This window comes from Mobula hypostoma, chromosome 2 (assembly GCF_963921235.1).
Source record: "Mobula hypostoma chromosome 2, sMobHyp1.1, whole genome shotgun sequence".
In the NCBI taxonomy this organism is placed as follows: domain Eukaryota; kingdom Metazoa; phylum Chordata; class Chondrichthyes; order Myliobatiformes; family Myliobatidae; genus Mobula; species Mobula hypostoma.
Genome location: NC_086098.1, coordinates 48,520,991 through 48,541,596, shown reverse-complemented (window position 1 = coordinate 48,541,596; position 20,606 = coordinate 48,520,991). Strand labels below are relative to the sequence as shown.

The following is a 20,606-nucleotide window of genomic DNA, read 5'->3' as shown; positions in this document are numbered from 1 at the left end:
GTTAGAGATTACGAATAATTTTTAAACAGTGTCACTTGTATGTTTGAATTCAAAAAGCAGTGATTTTTGTCACTGAGTGATAAACAGTAAGGACTGTTTGGTTCACTGTAGTTTCAAGCATTCAGGTTTAGACATGCCAGAAACGTCTGGAAGTGAAAATTAAACAATTTCAATATTCCAAGTGTGGAAGTACAAAAAATTTGAAGCTCTCGAAAATCATCTGGAATATTATGATGAAAATGAAGATTTAGAGAACGTAATTGTCCAAAGCACTGTTTGAAGACAGACCACAATCTCCGCAAGGTGTATGTTTGATTTTGTTCATTTACAATCAAAAGAACAGATCAGCATACACTGAATGAATTTCTCTGATAACTATAAGAACTAATACAGTTTTCATTGTGCTGCAGTAGTTTTGGTAGTATTCTAATTGATTCTGTATTTCATTTAAACACATAATTTGTTATTCAGTTAACAGTAGCTTGCATTTCCTGTACCTTCTTAAACTATTTCCATGAAACTTCAGCTAATTGGGGCAGTCACTTAATTGGGCCAAAATATACTGGTCCCGATGTGCCCGAATTAATTGGAATCCCCTGCATATATTATTAATTCCCTTTAGTAGTCCACCTAGTTCTCAGAAATGTTACATGCTATATACCAGATTGCTGCACAATGAATTACAGAGCTTGAATTAATGTTTTTGATATTATAACTTGCAATTTCTAGGGCATCCCTCATCCTGCCCTACTAATTGGATTTATTATGTTACACTGGAAAGTATGGCACTACATTTACACTTACGTCCTAATTTGGAGATAAAAATTATTGAGGGATAAAAATTGGCAGTACAATGGGAAAAAAGGACTCCTGCTCTTCTTAACACAGAATATAACCAGTGTTTGGTTTAACATGTTATCCTGAAACACTGCATGATACAAAAGCTGCAGTGCAGCGGACAGGAAGGTTCCACAAAGGTTAGTTAAAACTGCCCAACACATCATCAGTACCAGTCTACCCACCTTCAAGGACATATACACGAAAGCTGCTGGAAAAATGGCAGTTACATCATGAAGGATCCCACCCACCTTATTCATGGACTAAAACAACAGGAATTCTGCAGATGCTGAAAATTCAAGCAACACACATCAAAGTTGCTGATGAACGCAGCAGGCCAGGCAGCATCTCTAGGAAGAGGTACAGTCGATATTTCTGGCCGAGACGCTTCGTCAGGAGGCTTTGAAAGTGGCCAATTAGGACCAGCAGGGAGGACGTTGTGGTCAGTATAGATCAGTTGAGGTGAATGGCCTGTTTCAATGTTGTATTACTCTATGATTTGGAGTCTATTTATGTTTTTATTTTAGTTCAGGGGTTCCCAATAAGGGTCCACAGACCCCTTGCTTAATGGTATTTGTTCAAGGCATAATAAAGATTAGGGACCCCTGTTTTAGGTCTTCAACATTTGCAGTATTTTAGATACATACAGTAGATATCCAAGAGTCTGGCGGACATTTAGACTTCGCGGATGCATGGTATAATTTCAACATGATCCTTTTCTGAATATTGCATTCAGAAATTAAGTAGACTTAACTTCCATACCATGGCATCCATGTAGAAATGTCTTGCTCTCTTGAATTCACTTTTTAAACATTATTTACCTGTTAAATTTCGGCACATTTCAAAAACCCCCTCAAAACCTACCTCTGATCTGGCAATCAGACAGCTCTCGCAACAACTTCTGTTCAGTTGTCCAAATTTCAATTTATATTTTTTTCAAGTATCTTGGGATGTGTCATTCTTCTAAAGGGTCTATTGAAAAGTAATTTGTTACAACAGGTTTTAATAAAATCTGAAGCAAAAATCCAAAAAGCAGGCATGATGCCATCCATGAACATACTAAAAGTTGAAATTTGAGAATAAGGAAAATTAACTTGGAAACAGATAACAATTAATTAATTTACACTGTATTGTTTATAAAATCAGAAATATGGAAATTAACTGTACATTGTTGACAAATGTTTGAATGTGCGGAAACATGAAGGAATATTTCCCAAGGGCTTGTATGACATTTGTTAAAAATAGATACTTAATGCAATATGTAAAAAGAAAGCCTCTACAAAATAAACATTTGATCCATACTGGTAGGCCCCATTGGGCACCCACAACCCAAATTATGGCTTTTGATGTTCTTTAACTGATGAGTCATAGAAAATTTACATACATCAAATAAAATATAAATCTATCATACACTGATGCTGCATGATAAAATAGAGAGATTTTATTATTCACTTTGAAAAACTTGCTGAGATCAGGAAGGCAGCACAGTCACAATATTGCACAGCAAAGAAAAAAGGATGACCCACGGCTCAGAGCTGATGTATATACAAGTTCCACGGATATACAAATTAAGCACCATGGTTAAGTATCAATTCATGAACATGGGCAATGTGTAGAGAAAAATAGACAGTTCCTATGAAATGTGGTTACTTCTGATGAACCACAGCTTGGAATTCCCACATTGTGTTTAATATTTCACTAATATTTGAGCAATATTGAAAATATATTGCTTAAGCATTTATTGCTTACATAATTTGTTATGGATTAAATCCAAGTAGCATGTGAATGACATACGTCATTACGCATCCACGCCATAAATGAGCACCTCACTATAAAAGGGAAAAATACTACGTAGAGAAGGGTCCACATAAAAATTGCTGGTGAATGCAGCAGGCCAGGCAGCATCTCTAGGAAGAGGTAAAGTCGATGTTTCCGGCCAAGACCCTTCGTTAGGACTAACTGAAAGAAGAGCTAGTAAGAGATTTGAAAGTGGGAGGGGGAGGGGAAGATCCAAAATGATAGGAGAAGACAGGAGGGGGAGGGATGGAGCCAAGAGCTGGACAGGTGATTGGCAAAAGGGATATGAGAAGATCATGGGACGGGAGCCCTAGGGAGAAAGAAAGGAGGAGGGGAAAGCCCAGAGGATGGGCAAGGAATCAAGGAATATAGTGAGAGGGACAGAGGGAGAAAAAGGAGAGAGAGAAAAAGAATACACATAATATAAATATATCTCCTGCTTTCTCTGGCAGACAGAGCGTAGGTGTGCAGTGAAACGGTCTCCCAGTCTACGTCGGGTCTCACCAATATATAGAAGGCCACGTTGGGAGCACTGGCCGCAGTATATCACCCCAGCCAACTCACAGGTGAAGTGTCGCCTCACCTGGAAGGACTGTTTGGGGCCCTGAATGGTAGTGAGGGAGGAAGTGTAAGGGGATATGTAGCACTTGTTCCGCTTACAAGGATAAGTGCCGGGAGGGAGATCGGTGGGGAGGGTTTGGGGGGGGGGGGGGGAAACGAATGGACAAGGGAGTCGCGTAGGGAGCGATCCCTGTGGAAAGCGGTGGGGGGGGGGGAGGAAAAGATATGCTTAGTGGTGGGATCCCGTTGGAGGTGGCGGAAGTTATGGAGAATTATATGTTGGCCCCGGAGGCTGGTGGGGTGGTAGGTGAGGACAAGGGGAATCCTATTCCTAGTGGGGTGGTGGGAGGATGGGGTGAGAGCAGATGTGTGTGAAATGGGAGAGATGCGTTTGAGAGCAGAGGTGATGGTGGAGGAAGGGAAGCCCCTTTCTTTAAAAAAGGAGGACATCTCCTTCGTCCTGGAATGAAAAGCCTCATCCTGAGAGCAGATGCAGCGGAAACAGAGGAATTGCAAGAAGGGGGTGGCACTTTTGCAAGAGACAGGGTGAGCAGAGGAATAGTCAACATAGGTGTGAGAGTCCGTAGGCTTATAGTAGACATCAGAAGATAAGCTGTCTCCTGAGATAGGGACAGAAAGATCTAGAAAGGGGAGGGAGGTGTCGGAAATGGACCGGGTAAACTTGAGGGCAGGGTGAAAGTTGGAGGCAAAGTTAATGAAGTCAACGAGCTCAGCATGCGTGCAGGAAGCAGCGCCAATGCAGTCGACGATGTAGCGAAGGAAAATTCGGGAACAGATACCAGTATAGGTTTGGAACATGGATTGCTCTACAAAGCCAACAAAAAGGCAGGCTAGCTGAGACCTATACGGGAGCCCATGGCTACACCTTTAGTTTGGAGGAAGTGGGAGGAGCCAAAGGAGAAATTATTAAGAGTAAGGACTAATTCCGCTAGATAGAGCAGAGTGGTGGTAGAGGGGAACTGGTTAGGTCTGGAATCCAAAAAGAAGCGGAGAGCTTTAAGACCTTCCTGGTGGGGGATGGAAGTATATAGGGACTGGACATCCATGGTGAAAATAAAGTGGTGGGGGCCAGGGAACTTAAAATCATCGAAAAATTTCAAAGCGTGAGAAGTGTCACGAACATAGGTAGGAAGGGATTGAACAAGGGGGGAATAAAACAGTGTCAAGGCATGCAGAAATGAGTTCGGTGAGGCAGGAGCACGCTGAAACAATGGAACAAGTACTACACATACCCTTACACTTCCTCCCTCACTATCATTCAGGGCCCCAGACAGGCCTTCCAGGTGAGGCGACACTTCACCTGTGAGCTGGCTGGGGTGATATACTGCGTCCGGTGCTCCCAATGTGGCCTTCCATATATTGGCAAGACCCGACGCAGACTGGGAGACTGTTTTGCTGAACACCTACGCTCTGTCCGCCAGAGAAAGCAGGATCTCCCAGTGGCCACACATTTTAATTCCACGTCCCATTCCCATTCTGATATGTCTATCCACAGCCTCCCCTACTGTAAAGATGAAGCCACACTCAGGTTGGAGGAACACCACCTTATATTCCGTCTGGGTAGCCTCCAACCTGATGGCATGAACATTGACTTCTCTAACTTCCGTTAATGCCCCACCTCCCCCTCGTACCCCATCCGTTATTTATTATTATTATATATATTCTTTTTCTCTCTCTCCTTTTTCTCCTTGTCCCTCTCACTATACTCCTTGCCCATCCTCCGGGCTTCCCCCCTCCCCCTTTCTTTCTCTCTCGGCCTCCCGTCCCATGATCCTCTCATATCCCTTTTGCCAATCAACTGTCCAGCTCTTGGCTCCATCCCTCCCCCTCTTCTCCTATCATTTTGGATCTGCCCCTCCCCTCCCACTTTCAAATCTCTTACTAGCTCTTCTTTCAGTTAGTCCTGATGAAGGGTCTCGGCCCAAAACATCGACTGTACCTCTTCCTACAGATGCTGCCTGGCCTGCTGCGTTCACCAGCAACTTTTATGTGTGTTGCTTGAAATTCCAGCAATCTGCAGAGTTCCTCGTGTTTGCAATGTAGACAAGGGTCCTGTGTTTTTCTTTTGATTAGCTTCTGCAGTTATAAAAGATATAGAACTGTGCAAAAGTCTTACGCACATATACTGCATATAGCTAGGATGTAACACACATGAATTCTGAACTTCCAAATGAAGGCCAGTCAGTTCTGGATTTTACTCCAAACTTTGCCTGCTTACGTAATTTGCTCACTAGATCTCCATCATGGCAGATCAACAGAGGGACTACAAAACAATTCATCTCAATAGACAGGCACCACTGCAAAGATGCACAAGTCATATTACTTCAGAAACATTGAAATCTTTTAGTTCAAAATTGTATTAATAGAAACATAGAAAACCAACAGCACAATACAGGCCCTTCGGCCCACAAAGCTGTGCCGAATATGTCCTTACCTTAGAAAGTACCTAGGGTTACCCAAAGCCCTCTATTTTTCTGAGCTCCATGTACCTGTCCAGGAGTCTCTTAAAAGACCCTATCGTATCGGCCTCCATCAGAGTTGCTGGCAGCCCATTCCAGGCACTCACCACTGTCTACGTAAAAAACTTACCCCTGACATCTCCTCTGTACCTTCTTCCAAACACCTCAAAACTGTGCCCTTTCAGCACTGGGAAAAAGCCTCTGACTATCCACACGATCAATGCCTCTCATCATCTTATACAGGTTTCCCCTGCCATCCGAAGGTACAGTGCTCCTATGAAACGGTTCGTAAGCTGGAATGTCGTAAGGCGAAGAAGCAATTATCATTTATTTATACGGGAAAAATTTGTGAGCGTTCGCAGACCCAAAAATAACCTACCAAATCATGCCAAATAACACATAAAACCTAAAATATCAGTAACATATAGTAAAAGCAGGAATGATATGATAAATACATAGCCTATATAAATTAGAAATACTTCTCTACAACGATTGCCTGCACTGTTCTCCGTGGCGAAAATCTCACGCAAGCGCTCTCAGCAGAAACATGGCCCAAGCGCTCCCCAGTAACCTTTAAGCTATGAAGCTGCCAAATCATACCAAATAACACGTAAAAATACACAGCCGATATAAAGTAGAAATAATGTATGTACAGTGTAATATGACTTACGGGAATCGAGAAGACAGCGTCGAGCACACTGATGATGGTGTGTTAGGCTGAGTCGTTGGAGGTTGGGGTGGTGCAGTGGCCTCCACCCTCCAGGCCGCCGACCGATACCAATCCGCAAAGAATGCAGCGGTCCAGTGGTGGCCGGGACGCACCCAGCATATCTTTACGAAAAAAGCCAAAATAAACAAGCTAATTAATTAGGTGCTGCCCGGCACGTAAACTTCGGCCCAGATCAGAGGCGACGCAATCGGCAATCACCTCTGATCTGGGCCGACATTTACGTACCGGGCGGCACCTAATTAATTAGCTTGTTTATTTCGGCTTTTTTCTTAAAGATGTGCTGGATGCCTCCCGGCTATCGCTGCATTCTCCGCGAATGTACGCGGCCCGGGGGTTGGGACCACTGGGGTGGTGGGACATGGGGGTGCCATCTCATCGTCGATCAGGGCAGGCAGGTCATCTTCTTCTATGACTGCCCACCTCGATGTCGAAGTTCATCGTCTGCTGTGGCTGATGTGGAAGGCTTGAAAAACGACAGTATGCTTGACTGCAACACACATCAAACTTGCTGGTGAATGCAGCAGGCCAGGCAGCATCTCTAGGAAGAGGTACAGTCGACGTTTCAGGCCGAGACCCTTCGTCAGGACTGACGAAGGGTCTCGGCCTGAAACGTCGACTGTACCTCTTCCTGAGATGCTGCCTGGCCTGCTGCATTCACCAGCAACTTTGATGTGTGTTGCTTGAATTTCCAGCATCTGCAAAATTCCTGTAGTATGCTTGACTGCTTAGCCTCGCGCATTTTTCTATCATAGTTCTTTGTAAGCACTCAAACCATCCTGCAAATATGCCCTAGACCGACATTCCCTTTCAAAATTGAAGTCGTACTTTATCATTGTAGCGAAAATCTCACGCAGTTGCTTCACGTTCAGTTCCTGGATGACTTCACTTTCGCTACTGCATTTGGTTTTGATTGTTATCCTTTTCTCTTCCAATTGCATCAGCTCTTCATCTAAGAGTTCTTGGTCATGGGATGCCAAAACCTCTTCAACACCATCTTCGTCAACTTCCACAAGCCAAACTCACTTTGTCCTTACTTCGTTCACCACGATCGAAATGCTTAATTATGTCTAGTTTTATGCTAAGTGTAACACCCTTACGAGCTCTTTTAGGCTTTTCCGATACCTTAGAACTCATCTTGCTAACGGCTGCTCACAGGCACGTGTTTAAGCAATGCCGGCTAGAATGCAGTTCCGGGGGAGGAGCTTGACTGCTCGGGGCGCGCACTGCCTTTTTTCGTAACAGTGAAAACACCTTCTGTTAGCAAAAACAGGTAACTAATGTAGGTCTTTCGTAAGAGCGAGGTTTCGTAAAGCGTACGTTTGAAAAGCGGGGGACACCTGTACACCTCTATCAGGTCACCTCTCATCCTCCGTTGCTCCAAGGAAGAAAGGCAGAGTTCACTCAACCTATTCTCATAAGGCATGCTCCACAATCCAGACAACATCCTTGTAAATCTCCTCTGCACCCTTTCTATGGTTTCTACATCTTTCCTATAGTGAGGCGACCAGAATTGAGCACAGTACTCCAAGTGGGGTCTGACTAGGGTCCTATATAGCTGCAACATTATCTCTCGACTCCCAAACTCAATCTCACGATTGATGAAGGCCAATGCACCGTATGGTTTCTTAACCACAGAGTCAACCTGCACAGCAGCTTTGAATGTCCTATGGAGTCAGACCCCAAGATCCCTCTGATCCTCTACACTGCCAAGAGGCTTACCATTAATACTATATTCTGCCATCATATTTGACCTACCAAAATGAACCACCTCACACTTACCTGGGTTGAACCTATCATCCTATCAATGTCCCGCTGTAAACTCTGACAGCCCTCCGCACTATCCACAACACCCCCAACCTTTGTGTCATCAGCAAATTTACTAACCCACCCTTCCACTTCCTTATCCAGGTCATTTATAAAAATCACGAAGAGTAGGGGTCCCAGAACAGATCCCTGAGGCACACCACTGGTGACGGACCTCCATGCAGAATATGACCCATCTACAACCATCCTTTGCATTCTGTAGGCAAGCCAGTTCTGGATCCACAAAGCAATGTCTCCTTGGATCCCATGCCTCCTTACTTTCTCAACAAGCCTTGTATGGGGTACCTTGTCAAATGCCTTGCTGAAATCCATAAACACTACATCTTCTGCTCTACCTTCAACAATGTGTTTAGTTACATCTTCAATTTAGAATTTTTGAATTGAATTTAAATTGCTTACAAGTATTTTAACTTAACTACTTGAATAATTGCCTATTAATGTTAATTGCTTAAAATATTTACTTTTTCAAAATTTGATTTTTAATACTTTTGAATATTCTTCCATTTTTAGAGATATTCAAAAACTTATCATTTTTTGACAACAATTCTTTTTCCAGCTATTTCCTGGGCAGAATTTGTTCTCCCTATATCACTGCACCCCAGTAGCACCCTTCCAAAGGTCATGCCTTAACAATTAGGCCAGCTTGAAAGCACAAGGTCATAAAAGATAAAACTACAGAAGGACAGTTTGTGCATGACTTAAATTACTATCAAGAGTGGGCAGCTTGCTGCTGATAGTAGCTTGATGATAGCATTAGCCTGATACACAATGCACACTATATCAGTCTGGAAATTGTCTATGGGACTAAAGGACAAAGGTTGGAAGTTATTGGTGGGGGTTACACAAGCAAAACACCAAAGAATGTGGAGGGAAAATCTCCAGTGATAACAGAGACAATCCTAGAAATGATGGTTTGAAGATCTCTACTGGGAATTCTAGTTCAGGGGAAAGTAAAATGCAACACTTTTTTAAAAAGTTGAAAGTCAAATAAAAGTAGGTATGATGAAAGCTATGTATGAAATGGTTTCACTTCCATTAATGGATGTAATGGGATACAAGAGCCAGTGTTTTACGTGCAGAAAAAAAAATTGAGAGGAAGTATGAAGCCAGCAAAACTGAAAGAACATCTCATGTCTGGTCATCCTGAAAATCCATCCAAAGATGTGGGGTTTTTTTGTGCAAAGAAAGCTCAATTTGAAAAAAGTTGGGGCACTTCCAAAACATGGATTTGCCTTTTCACCAAAACCTTTTTGAAGCATCCTATAAAGTTGCTTACTAGATTGCCAAACAGAAGAAGCCCCAAATAGTAAAGCTACGTGCATTGGAAATGGTTGAGTTGGTGTGTGAACTGGAACAGGGGGAAAAAAAACTGGAAGTGGTAATAGTTGATATTTCTTTCAAAGCAGGTCATTAAGGAGTTGGTCACCTCACAATTCTCATTCAGTATATTACTGCATGAAACTACAGACATCTCTCAATGTAATCAGCTCATTGTTTTTGTTTATTATGCACATGCTGATGCCAAAGAAAAATTCTTATTTTGTGAGTCACTTGTAGAAACTACAAGGGCTGTTGATGTTTTGCAAATGGTAAAAAGCCTTTTTTTTAAAATCAAACAGAACTTCAATTGGTAAAACTTCATACTTTTTACACAGCTGGAGCTCCTATGATGCTTGGTAATACATCTGGTTTTACTACTTTCATAAAAATGAAGCACCTCACCTTATGTTAATCATTGTTTTTTTAAATACAGATAGCATAAAAGTCATCCACTTTATTAAACGGTCTCTGAATAATTATTTTAAAAAACTTTGTCAAGAAATGGATGAAGAAAATGAAGTGCTTCTCAACCACACAGATGTTCCCTTGCTTTTAGGAGGACAAGTCTTGAAGTACTTGTCGAACTAAGGACAGAAGTTTCACTTTTTTCTAAAAAGTAAAAGAAAACCCACTCTTGGAAGAGTTTGCAAAAAAGGATTGTATCCATATCTGCTTATCCAGCAGATATTTTTAACCAAATGAATGAAATAAATTCTTTAATTCAAGATCTTCAAGTCACCATTATGGATGTTACTGAAAAATTACAAGCTTTCTTGGCTTTTGCTGTTTGGAGATTACTTGGGAGCTTCAGCACTCTGCAGTCTCCAAGAGGATTCCGGGAGGCAGAGGTAGCATGAGTGAACCGTGTGGCGAGAATGCTGCAGGATGGTGCACAAGCTGATGTTTGACCCCATTTTGCCGATTATAGCTTCTATTGTTCATTGATTAATGCAGCAAGGGGGATTGAAGCATCAATGCAAGTGCAGAGGGTGAGTGTCGGCTGCTTGCCTTTTGATTGGTTGCTCTGCACCAGAGAGGGGAGAGCCTGCCTCTGTGCCCAGAGAGCATTGTCCAGGTCTTTTCTGCTTTTGGATGTGGACTTGGACTTTTTTTCAGTTTTACATTCTGTGTTTTTCGCCTGATCTTCTCGGTTATTTTTGTGTGGGGAGGGGGATTTGGTGTCAATGTGCCTGATCTGTTTTGCTCGGCTTTTTTTTTTGCAGGATGACGGATTGGGGGTTGATGCGCCTGTTCCGCTTTGTTGTGAGGTGGGATTTAGGGGTTGATAATCGTACCGTCTTTCTTTTCTTTCTTGGTTTCATGGCTACCCGGAGAATTGAAGAATTTCAGAATTGTATACTTCGATAATAAATGATCCTTTGAACCTTTAAGCTGCTGATATGGAAGAACAGAGTAGAGGCCAACATCTTTGCAAACTTTTAAATGCTGGATCGAGTTTACCATGATGGAATTGAGATAAAAAATTCTCTGTCAATTTCTTTAAAGAGAGACACCTGTGAAAACCTGGAAGCACTTCAGGGCTCTTTCAATCTTGTTGGCATTATAGTTGAACCCTAGATCAGCAACCCTTTTCTTTCTGATACAAGCTCTATTGAAAATGTTGATCTAGCCAAAGATCAAAAATCTAGGGCAAAAACTCACTACAACTGGAGTTTAACACAAAAGTCAATGGAGAATTCTGGTGTTCCTTAAGAAAAGCCTACCCTCACCTTGAGAAATGTGCTATGCAAGCTTTAATTTCATTTACAATATATCTTTGCGAATCAGGAATTTCAACATGCAACCATTAAAGCAAAAGATCAATATTGATTGGATGTCCAACATGACATGCATGTTGCTTTGTCAAAGATCACCCCACAATTTAAATTTCTTTTCCTAGTTAAGCAACAGCCTTCATAAGAGAGCAGGAATTGGGAGAGTGCGACATCCTAATAGACCCACCTGAACCGGATGTGCAGTTCGACATGTCAGAGCTGCAGCTAAAGGAAGTCAGAGAGGTCGTCTGCAAAGCAAGGGCAAGCTCGGCTCCAGGACCAAGCAACACCTCGTACAAAGTGTACAAGAACTGCCCCAGACTCCTGCTGCATCTGTGGAAGATCCTGAGAACCTTTTGGAGAAGGGGGAAAATCCGAGAACAGTGGAGAGTGGCTGAAGGGGTGTGGATCCCGAAGGAGGAAAATGCCACCCAGATAGATCAGTTTCGCATCATCTCCCTGCTGTGTGTCGAGGCGAAGATCTTCTTCAGTGCAGTTTCTAACCAGCTGTGCACCTACCCAGCAAAGAACACCTATATTGATACATCAGTCCAGAAGGGTGGCATTTCAGGGACGCCGGGCTGTCTGGAGCACATCGGTGTGGTGACACAGCTCATCAGGGAGGCCAGAGAGAACAAGCGCAACCTGTCAGTGTTGGGGCTCGACCTGGCAAATGCATATGGCTCCATTCCGCACAAGCTGGTGCAGCTCACACTGACCAAATATCACGTCCCCAGCAGAATCAGAGCCCTTATCGCTGATTGTTACAGCAAATTCAGGATGAGGGTCTCTTCAGGAGCAATTACATCAACCTGGCACAAGGTGGAGATCAGCATCATCACAGGGTGCACTATCTCAGTGACATTGCTCTCCCTAGCCATGAACATGCTCACTAAGTCTGCTGAACCAGAGTGTAGAGGGCCCAGAATGAATTCCGCTCAACAGCAACCACCTATCAGGGCATTCATGGATGACCTCACAGTCACCACAGAATCAGTCCCAGGCTGCCGGAGGATTCTACAGGGGCTCGAAAAGCTGGTGGAGTGGGCCCGGATGCGGTTCAAACCTGCCAAATCAAGATCGATGGTGCTGAGGAAAGGGAAGGTAGAAAACAAGTTCCGGTTCAGCATCGCAGGCACAGCCATCCCAACCACCACAGAAAAGCCAGTCAAGAGCTTAGGCAAAGTTTTTGACAGCTCTTTAAGGGACACAACATCCATTCAGGCAACCTACGTCGAGTTGGATGGCTGGCTGAAATCTGTGGACAAGTCTGGTCTACCTGGGAAGTTTAAAGCCTGGGTGTATCAGCATGGCATTCTTCCCAGAATCCTGTAGCCCCTCCTCGTCCATGCAGTTCCAATCTCGACAGTCGAAACCTTAGAGAGGAGGGTTAGCAACCACCTCAGAAGATGGCTGGGGCTGCCAAAGAGCCTGAGCAGCATCGCACTCTATGGACACCACAACAAACTGCAACTGCCCTTCAAATCCTTGGAGGAAGAATTCAAGGTAACAAGAGCCAGAGAAGTGCTACAGTATAGGGACTCAAGTGACCCAAAGGTGACTAGAGCAGGGATCCAAGTAAGTACTGGCAGGAAGTGGAGGGCAGAGGAAGCTGTTCAGGAGGCAGAGGCGAGGCTGCGTCACAGGAGGCTGGTGGGAGTGGTCACATGAGGCCGAGCTGGGCTAGGATCCTTTCCAACTCCCCAAATGGACACCAGAGGGAAGGAAAGGCATCGTCTAGTTCAGGAGGAGATGAGAGCCTGCAAGGCGGTGGAAATGAAGCAACAGGGAGCTTGGACAAGATGGGAGAATGCGGTTGAGAAGAAAGTAACCTGGGCTGATCTTTGGAAAGCCGAACCACACCGCATCCAATTTCTCATCCAGGCAGTGTACGATGTGCTTCCAAGTCCATCAAACCTGCACACATGGGGCAAGGCAGAGTCATCTGCGTGCCCAGTGTGCTCCAAGCGAGGAACCCTGGAGCACATCCTCAGCGGCTGCACAAGGGCACTTGGTGAGGGACGGTACAGGTAGAGGCATAATCAGGTCCTGAAGACCATCGCTGAAGCCGTCAGCGCAGGAGTTGAGTGGGCGAAGCGATCCCGACCCTCCAAGCAGACCATTGCCTTTGTCAGAGCTGGGGAGCAGCCAATACCTGCCAAAAGAACATCTGCAGGCATTCTGACCTCTGCAAGGGACTGACAGCTGTTGGCGGACCTCGAAGGGCAGCTGAAGTTCCCCAACCATATCGCAGCCACCACCCTGCGACTAGACATTGTCCTAGTGTCTGAGTCTACTAAGCAAGTGGTGCTGCTGGAGCTGACAGTCCCATGGGACGAGGCCTTTGAAAGGACGCTCTCCAAGTACGCAGGACTGGTCAGCAACTGTCAGCAGGCTGGATGGAGAGCGAGGTGTCTCCTAGTGGAGGTTGGTTGTAAGGGATTCGTAGCCCATTCTTTAGCTAGAGCCTTCAGCATTTTGGGCATCGAGGGAGAGAGGAAGAGGAGAGCCATTCGCAGTATCACCGATGCGGCAGAGAGGGCGTCAAGATGGCTGTGGCTCAAAAGAGGGGAGCCATGGAGTCATAAGTAGCTAGCCATCTGGACACAAGCTGGGGTCTGATCAGCCCCGGCTGGCTCACCTGGAGGAGGTTGTATGATGTTGAAAGACCCGAAACACCTGATGATTCCAGGAACATCACTGAAGGTGTGTCCAGAAGCATCAATAGATGTATGTACACAGCTAGCTTGCCTAGGTCTTAAATGTATAATCTTGTTATTTAATGTGTTAATGAAGCACATATTATTATATCACAAATTTGCTTTAATATTTTGATAACTGCATTTCAGAATAATTTGTATCCTTTGTAATCCTATGTATTTTATGCTTAAATACATTATTCTGAGAAAGTGTCTATAGGTTTCACCAGACTGCCAAAGAGATCCATAGCCAAAAGTTTAAGAACCCCTGGCTTAAAGGGATATGGGCCAAACACAAGAAAGTAGAACTACCTGGATGGGCACCATGGTTGACATGGACTCACTGGGCCAAGGGTTGTTCTATGGCTCTATGAAAGGCAGACAACAGTCCAATTGTTTGTAGTTAAATATTTTTGCTAGCTGGCCCTAGGAGTTTTGAATTTGTGGTATTTTACAGATAAAAATAGTTGGCATTATAAGATAGCTCCTTTTTTTTCATCCATTCCCCCCCACTGACTCTCATTCACAGCTATATGTCATGTAGATTTCTCCCAACTTCTTTCATTCCTTTCTATTATCCTCAAGTTCCTGCACTGTAATGGCTGTCTTTTCTCTCCAGATCTACCTTAGTATATAAATAAATCAAGGTCACTACTTTGAAATGAAACTATAATAAAGCATTAAAATATGCCACACTATGACATATGGCAGGTAGGAGGCACAGAAGCCTGAAGGCACACACTCAGCCATTCAGGAACAGCATCTTCCCTCTGCCATCCGATTCCTAAATGAACATTGAAGCTTTGGACACTACCTCACTTTTTTTAATAAACAGTATTTCTGTTTTAGCACATTTTGTAAAAACTATTCAATATATGTAATTGATTCACTTGTTTATTTATTCTTATGTTTTATTTTTTTTCTGTCTCTGCTAGATTATGTATTGCATTGAACTGCTGCTGCTAAGTCAACAAATTTCATGTTACAGGCGGGTGATAAACCTGATTCTGTTAAAATTCATGAAAAGAAATAAATGACAATAATAATACCTGTTGAAAATTTAACTATTTTCTGGTCAATTTTCATGCAAATGTCTTACTAAACAGATTGTGTGTGTGTGTGTGTGTGTGTGTGTGTGTGTGTGGGGGGGGGGAAGGGAGGGAGGGAGAGAGAGAGAGAGAGAGAGAGAGAGAGAGAGAGAGAGAGAGAGAGAGAGAGAGAGAGAGAGAGAGAGAGAGAGAGAGAGACAGACACACACACACACAGACAGACAGACAGTGAGTAAAAAGGACTGTTCTACTGTTCGTAAAGTCACTATGCAATTACACCATAGTGGCCAATTTCTCACACCAGTTCAGAAAATGAATGACGGTGTATTTTATTCAAAAGTAACAAATAGCACTCACTTCCTAGGTTCATTTGTCATTAACAAAGCATGTATCCATATAAACTCTGAAATTTGTATTTCTCCAGATAGCCACGAAACAAAGAAAGGACATGAAAGTAATTCAGAGAGAAACATCAAACTCACGCCCCACACAAAAAAGAATGTTGTCTCGGTCATTAAATCCACAAAAAACCCCTTCTCCTGCACAAAACGGAACATCGATCCCCAAAAAACCCCAACCTGCACAAAAAAAGCTAACAGAACATCAACTTTCAACACCCTCCCCTCGCACAACAAAACAGAAAGGGAACGGGAAATAAAATAACACCCCTGAATATAAAAACCAGAAAAAGACCACAGTCCATAAACACATTAGTCCAATCCATAAACGCAGAACCACAATACCATCATACGCTATCACCAACATTCATAGCTTACCTACTTGCCACAGCGATAGGTCACTCACTATTCCTTCACCAGCATGCAGTCAGCGCTGAAACTCTCACTCACCTTCTGCATTCACCATTTTCCACTGCTTTGCCAGAAGAACCATCGTTCAAACGAAATATTAAACTGAATCTCAGAAATCCCAGTCTGGTTCTACCTATAACCTACCAGCCTCCAACTCACTACCGGCAACAACCGCGCCCCCCCCCCCCCCCATTCTGCAATCTTTCCTGTTCTTCAGTCCTGATGCAGGTTCACGACCCAAAATAATAACTTACATCTTTTATTAGCTACTGCTTGACCTACTGAGTTCTTCCAGCACAGTTTTTAGTTAAACTTTATCCCCATCTGCTTTATTAAGACAAAAACATACATCAAGAGAAAAAGCTGGTCGAGAATATAATTGGCATGGTTATTAAGTTTCCGGATAACTGGTGGTATTGGTGGTAAACAGTACAGAGGGATAACCAAAATCACAAATGGGATCTAGATCAACTGGGAAAGTCAGCCACAAAATGGAAGGCAGAATTTAACTCTGACATGTGCAAGGCGTTGCACTTTGACAAGTTAAACCAGTTAGCATGATACGGTAAATGGTAGGACCTGGAGAATGATGTAGAACCGAGTCCCCAAAGGGTACAGTTACATAGCTCTCTGAAAGTAGAAGCATATGCAGTCAGGGTGAAGGTGTTTGACATATTTATCATCATTCAGGTATTGAGTACAAGAGTTGGGATATCATATTACAAAGGTACATCAGTGAGATCATACTTGCAGTATTGTCCACAGTTCTGATCATCCAGCTATAAATAAAATGTTGCCATTAAGTTGGAAAGGGTACAAGAAAGATTCAAAGGTTAATTTACTATCCAAGTATGTATCCGTATACAACTCAGATTCAGCTTCTCCAGATAGCCATGAAACAAAGGAACATGAAAGTTGTTCAGAAACATCAAACCCACCCCCACACAATAAAGAACAGCATTCCGATCATCAACCCCCAAACTGCCCTCCCCACATAAAACAGAACAAGAACATCAACCCCCATATCCTCCTCCCCGCACAAAAACCTTACAGATTACGAGAACATCAGCCCCTAAACTCCCTTTCTACGCACAGCAAAATGGAAAGAAATTGGCAAAACACACAGAAAAAAAACTTGACTGAAAAAAGCCCACAGTCCATAAACGCAATACAATAGTGCAATCCATAATGTAGAACCACAGTATCATCATCCTCCATCATCTAAAGAGAGAGACCACACGAATGCAGAGCGCTACCCACCTGCCCAGAGAGCTACACGGCAATATACCACACAAAGATTCCTTCTCTGGCAGCGATCACAAAGCAGGCAGTTGTCGCTGAACTCTCGCTCACCTTCCGTATTCACCTCTCTGTCTCAATCTTCCTCGACTCTCTAATCTGTGATTAATAGACACTTTGATCGGTGAAACGGAGTCAAACATTGCCTCGCGCCATCTCGAAGTTTCTTCGCCTTGAGGTTGTCTGAGTACGTACTTGATTCCTGGAACCTTCTTGAAGACAATGAAGCACTGGATCACTCAAATGATCCCCAGACTGCAAATCCTGAGCTGTAACAATTTCAGAAACACATTTAAGAGGAAAATCCAAACTAAAAGTGGTAAAGTAGACATTTTCATGGGCTATCTGGAAGACATTGACCGAGGAAGCGTTGTACGCTGACACTATAGCTATTACCCGGATTCACAAGGATATTATCAGGATTCAAGGGCTCGAGTTACCAGGTGAGACTGGATAGGCTGCAACATTTTTCCCTGAAACGTGGGAGGCTGAATATTGACGTGACAGAGGAGTGGGGGGTATAGATAATGTAAATAGTGTTAATCTATTTTCCAGGGTAGGAGAGTCTACAACTAGAGGACTTAAGTTTAAGATGAAAAAGGAAGATTTAAAAGGGACCTGAGGGGCAATGACCTTCACATGCAAGGTGGCAAAAATACAGAACAAACCACCAAAGGAAGTAATTACATAGCTTAAAACATATTTGGACAGGTACACAAATAGAAAAGCTTGAGGGATAAGGGCCAGACAAATTTGGCTATCTGAGATAGACAACTTGACTGGACTGAATAGCCTGTTTCTGCGCTATGTAACTACGACTGTAAATGCTGCTGAGTTATCCATCAACATCACCAAACAACATATCTGATCATTATTACAATAAATTTATAGAAACCTGTTGTGGGCAAATTGGCTCCCTTATTTCCACTAACTGTGATTAGAGTCATAGGAAAATACAGCACAGAAACAGGCCCTTTGGCCTATCTAATCCATGCCAAACCATTCAATCTGCCTCCTCCCATCGACCTGCACCAGGACCATACACAGTGTATGGGAAAGATAAGTAAAGGGGGTGGCGTGGCCCTGATGGTAAGTAACGATATCAAATCAATAGAAAGAAGGGACATAGGATCAGAAGGGGTAGAATCCTTATGGGTAGAATTAAGAAATGGCAAGGGTAAAAAGACACTAATAGCAGTTATATATACAGGCCTCCAAACAGCAGCCGGGATGTGGACTACAAGTTGCAGCTGGAAATAGAAAAAGCGTGTCAGAAGGAAAATGTCAAGATAATTATGGGGGATTTTAATATGAAAGTGGATTGGGAAAGTCGGGAAGGTAATGGATCTCAGGAGACGGAGTTTGTAGAATGCCTACAGGATGGCTTTTTGGAGCAGCTTGTCCAGAAGCCCACCAGGGGACCGGCTGTTTTGGGTGCTGCGTAACAAACCTGAGGCGATTAGGGAGCTGGAGGTAAAGGAACCCCTTGGAAGTAGTGATCATAATATGACTGAGTTCAGTTTCAAACTTGAAAAGAAGCTGGTATCAGGTGTATCGATATTTCAGTGGAACAGGGGAAATTACAGTGGTATGAGAGAGGAACTGGCCCAAGTCGATTGGAAAAGTAAGCTAAATGGAGGGACAGCAGAGCAGAATTGGATGAAATTCCTACAAGAAATAAGGAAAATGCAGGAAAAATATATTCCAAGAAAAAAGAAAATCATGAATGGAAAAATGGCACAAATGTGGCTAACAAGAGAGGTTAAGGCAAAAATAAAAGCAAAAGAAACGGCGTACAAGGAAGCAAAAATTAGTGGGAAAAATGAGGACTGGAAGACTTTTAAAAACTTATAGAAGGAAACTAGAAAGTCATTAGGAAAGAAAAGATGAATTATGAAAGGAAGTTGGCGATTAACATAAAAAAGGATACTAAGTTTTTTTTAAATATACGAAGAGTAAAAGAGTGACAAGGGTAGGTATGGGACCGATTGAAAATGATGCTGGAGAAATTATAATGGATAACAAAGAGATGGCGGAGGAACTGAATAAGTATTTTGCATCAGTCTTCACAGTGGAAGACATGAGCAATATTCCTGATAGCCAGAGGTATCAGGGAATAGAATTAGGTACAGTCAAGATTACTAGAGAGAAAGTGCTTGGGAAGCTAAGTGGACTAAGAATAGATAAGTCTCCCGGTCCGGATGAGGTACATCCAAGGGTTCTGAAGGAGGTGGCTTTGGAGATCGTGGAAGCATTGAAAATGATCTTCCAGCAATCAATAGCAATCATGGTTCCGGAGGACTGGAAGGTCGCAAATGTAATTCCGCTATTTAAGAAAGGAAGGAGGCAGCAAAAAGAAAATTACAGACCTCGGTAGTTGGAAAGATATTGGAGTCAATTCTCAAGGACGAGGTTATGAAATACCTTGAAGTGCATGACAAGATAGGCCGAAGCCAGCATGGTTTCATGAAGGGAAGATCCTGCCTCACCAACCTATTGGAATTTTTTGAAGTAATCTCGAATAAGATTGACAAGGGAGAGGCTGTGGATGTTGTGTATTTGGATTTTCAAAAGGCCTTCGATAAGGTGCCGCATATGAGGCTGCTTAATAGATAGATATACTTTATTAATCCCGAGGGAAATTTGGTTTTGTTACAGCCGCACCAACCAAGAATAGAGCGTAAATATAGCAATACAAAAAAACCCCAACAATCAAACACCAAAATGCAAACTATGCCAGATAATAAGTTCAGGACCAGTCTATTGGCTCAGGGTGTCCTACCCTCCACGGGAGGAGCTGCACGTTCGATGGCCACAGGCAGGAATGACCTCCCGTGCCGCCAAGTGTTGTATCACGGTGGAATGTAGCTGAAGTCCAACAGTAAAAAGTTCAATATCCAGTCTGCAAACACGTTCCTCGATCGTAATATACCCCGGATTGCACCATCCGTTGTTAGCCAGAATAGTAAGCACCGAACTCCTTTACGCTTACTGCTCTCAGTGCACTTCCGGTCAGCCGGAACGGTATTACCCACTGAACTCCTCTTCTCCAAAAGTCTCTGTTGTCTCGACCCGGTCCTCTTTCCTCAGCTTTGTGATCCCCCTCTGTGTGTTTTCCTCCGGATTTCAGCAGAGGTGTCCACCGGTCTGTTCACTAAGCTGGCCGGTATTTGCTGGTCCGTGGAATACACAATGCGACCTTGTTTCTGTCCCGCGTGTCGGGATGTAACCATTTCCAGCGTTAAAGAAAACCCAAATAAAACTCTCTCTACCAGCATGTTAGAGAGGATGCAGCTTCGACGTGTTACCGTGAGAAAAAAAATACAAAAAATAACATAAATTAAAAAGTAAGAAGAAGAAAGTAAGAATAGATTGGAACGGCTGTACCAGGCTGCATGCACGACCGGCGCATGCGCACTAAGATGA

General features: G+C 43.3%; 1 protein-coding gene across 11 annotated transcripts in view; it reads right to left on the bottom strand.

Annotated features, from left to right (window-relative positions):
• The window catches only part of LOC134339868 (tudor domain-containing protein 15-like), a 115,110-nt gene that overhangs the window by 38,694 nt on the left and 55,810 nt on the right, over window positions 1–20,606 (bottom strand). For 5 of the 11 annotated variants that reach the window (XR_010016464.1, XM_063036674.1, XM_063036713.1 and 2 more), the window contains exons 2-3: window positions 17,142–17,449; window positions 1,702–1,809 (exon numbers count right to left, since the gene is read on the bottom strand). The gene's annotated coding sequence lies outside the window, so the exon portion shown is untranslated. Of the gene's footprint in view, window positions 1–1,701; window positions 1,810–6,345; window positions 6,404–17,141; window positions 18,027–20,606 lie in introns of those variants that run through there. The other 6 variants (XM_063036699.1, XM_063036707.1, XM_063036683.1 and 3 more) reach the window with 4 other exon arrangements.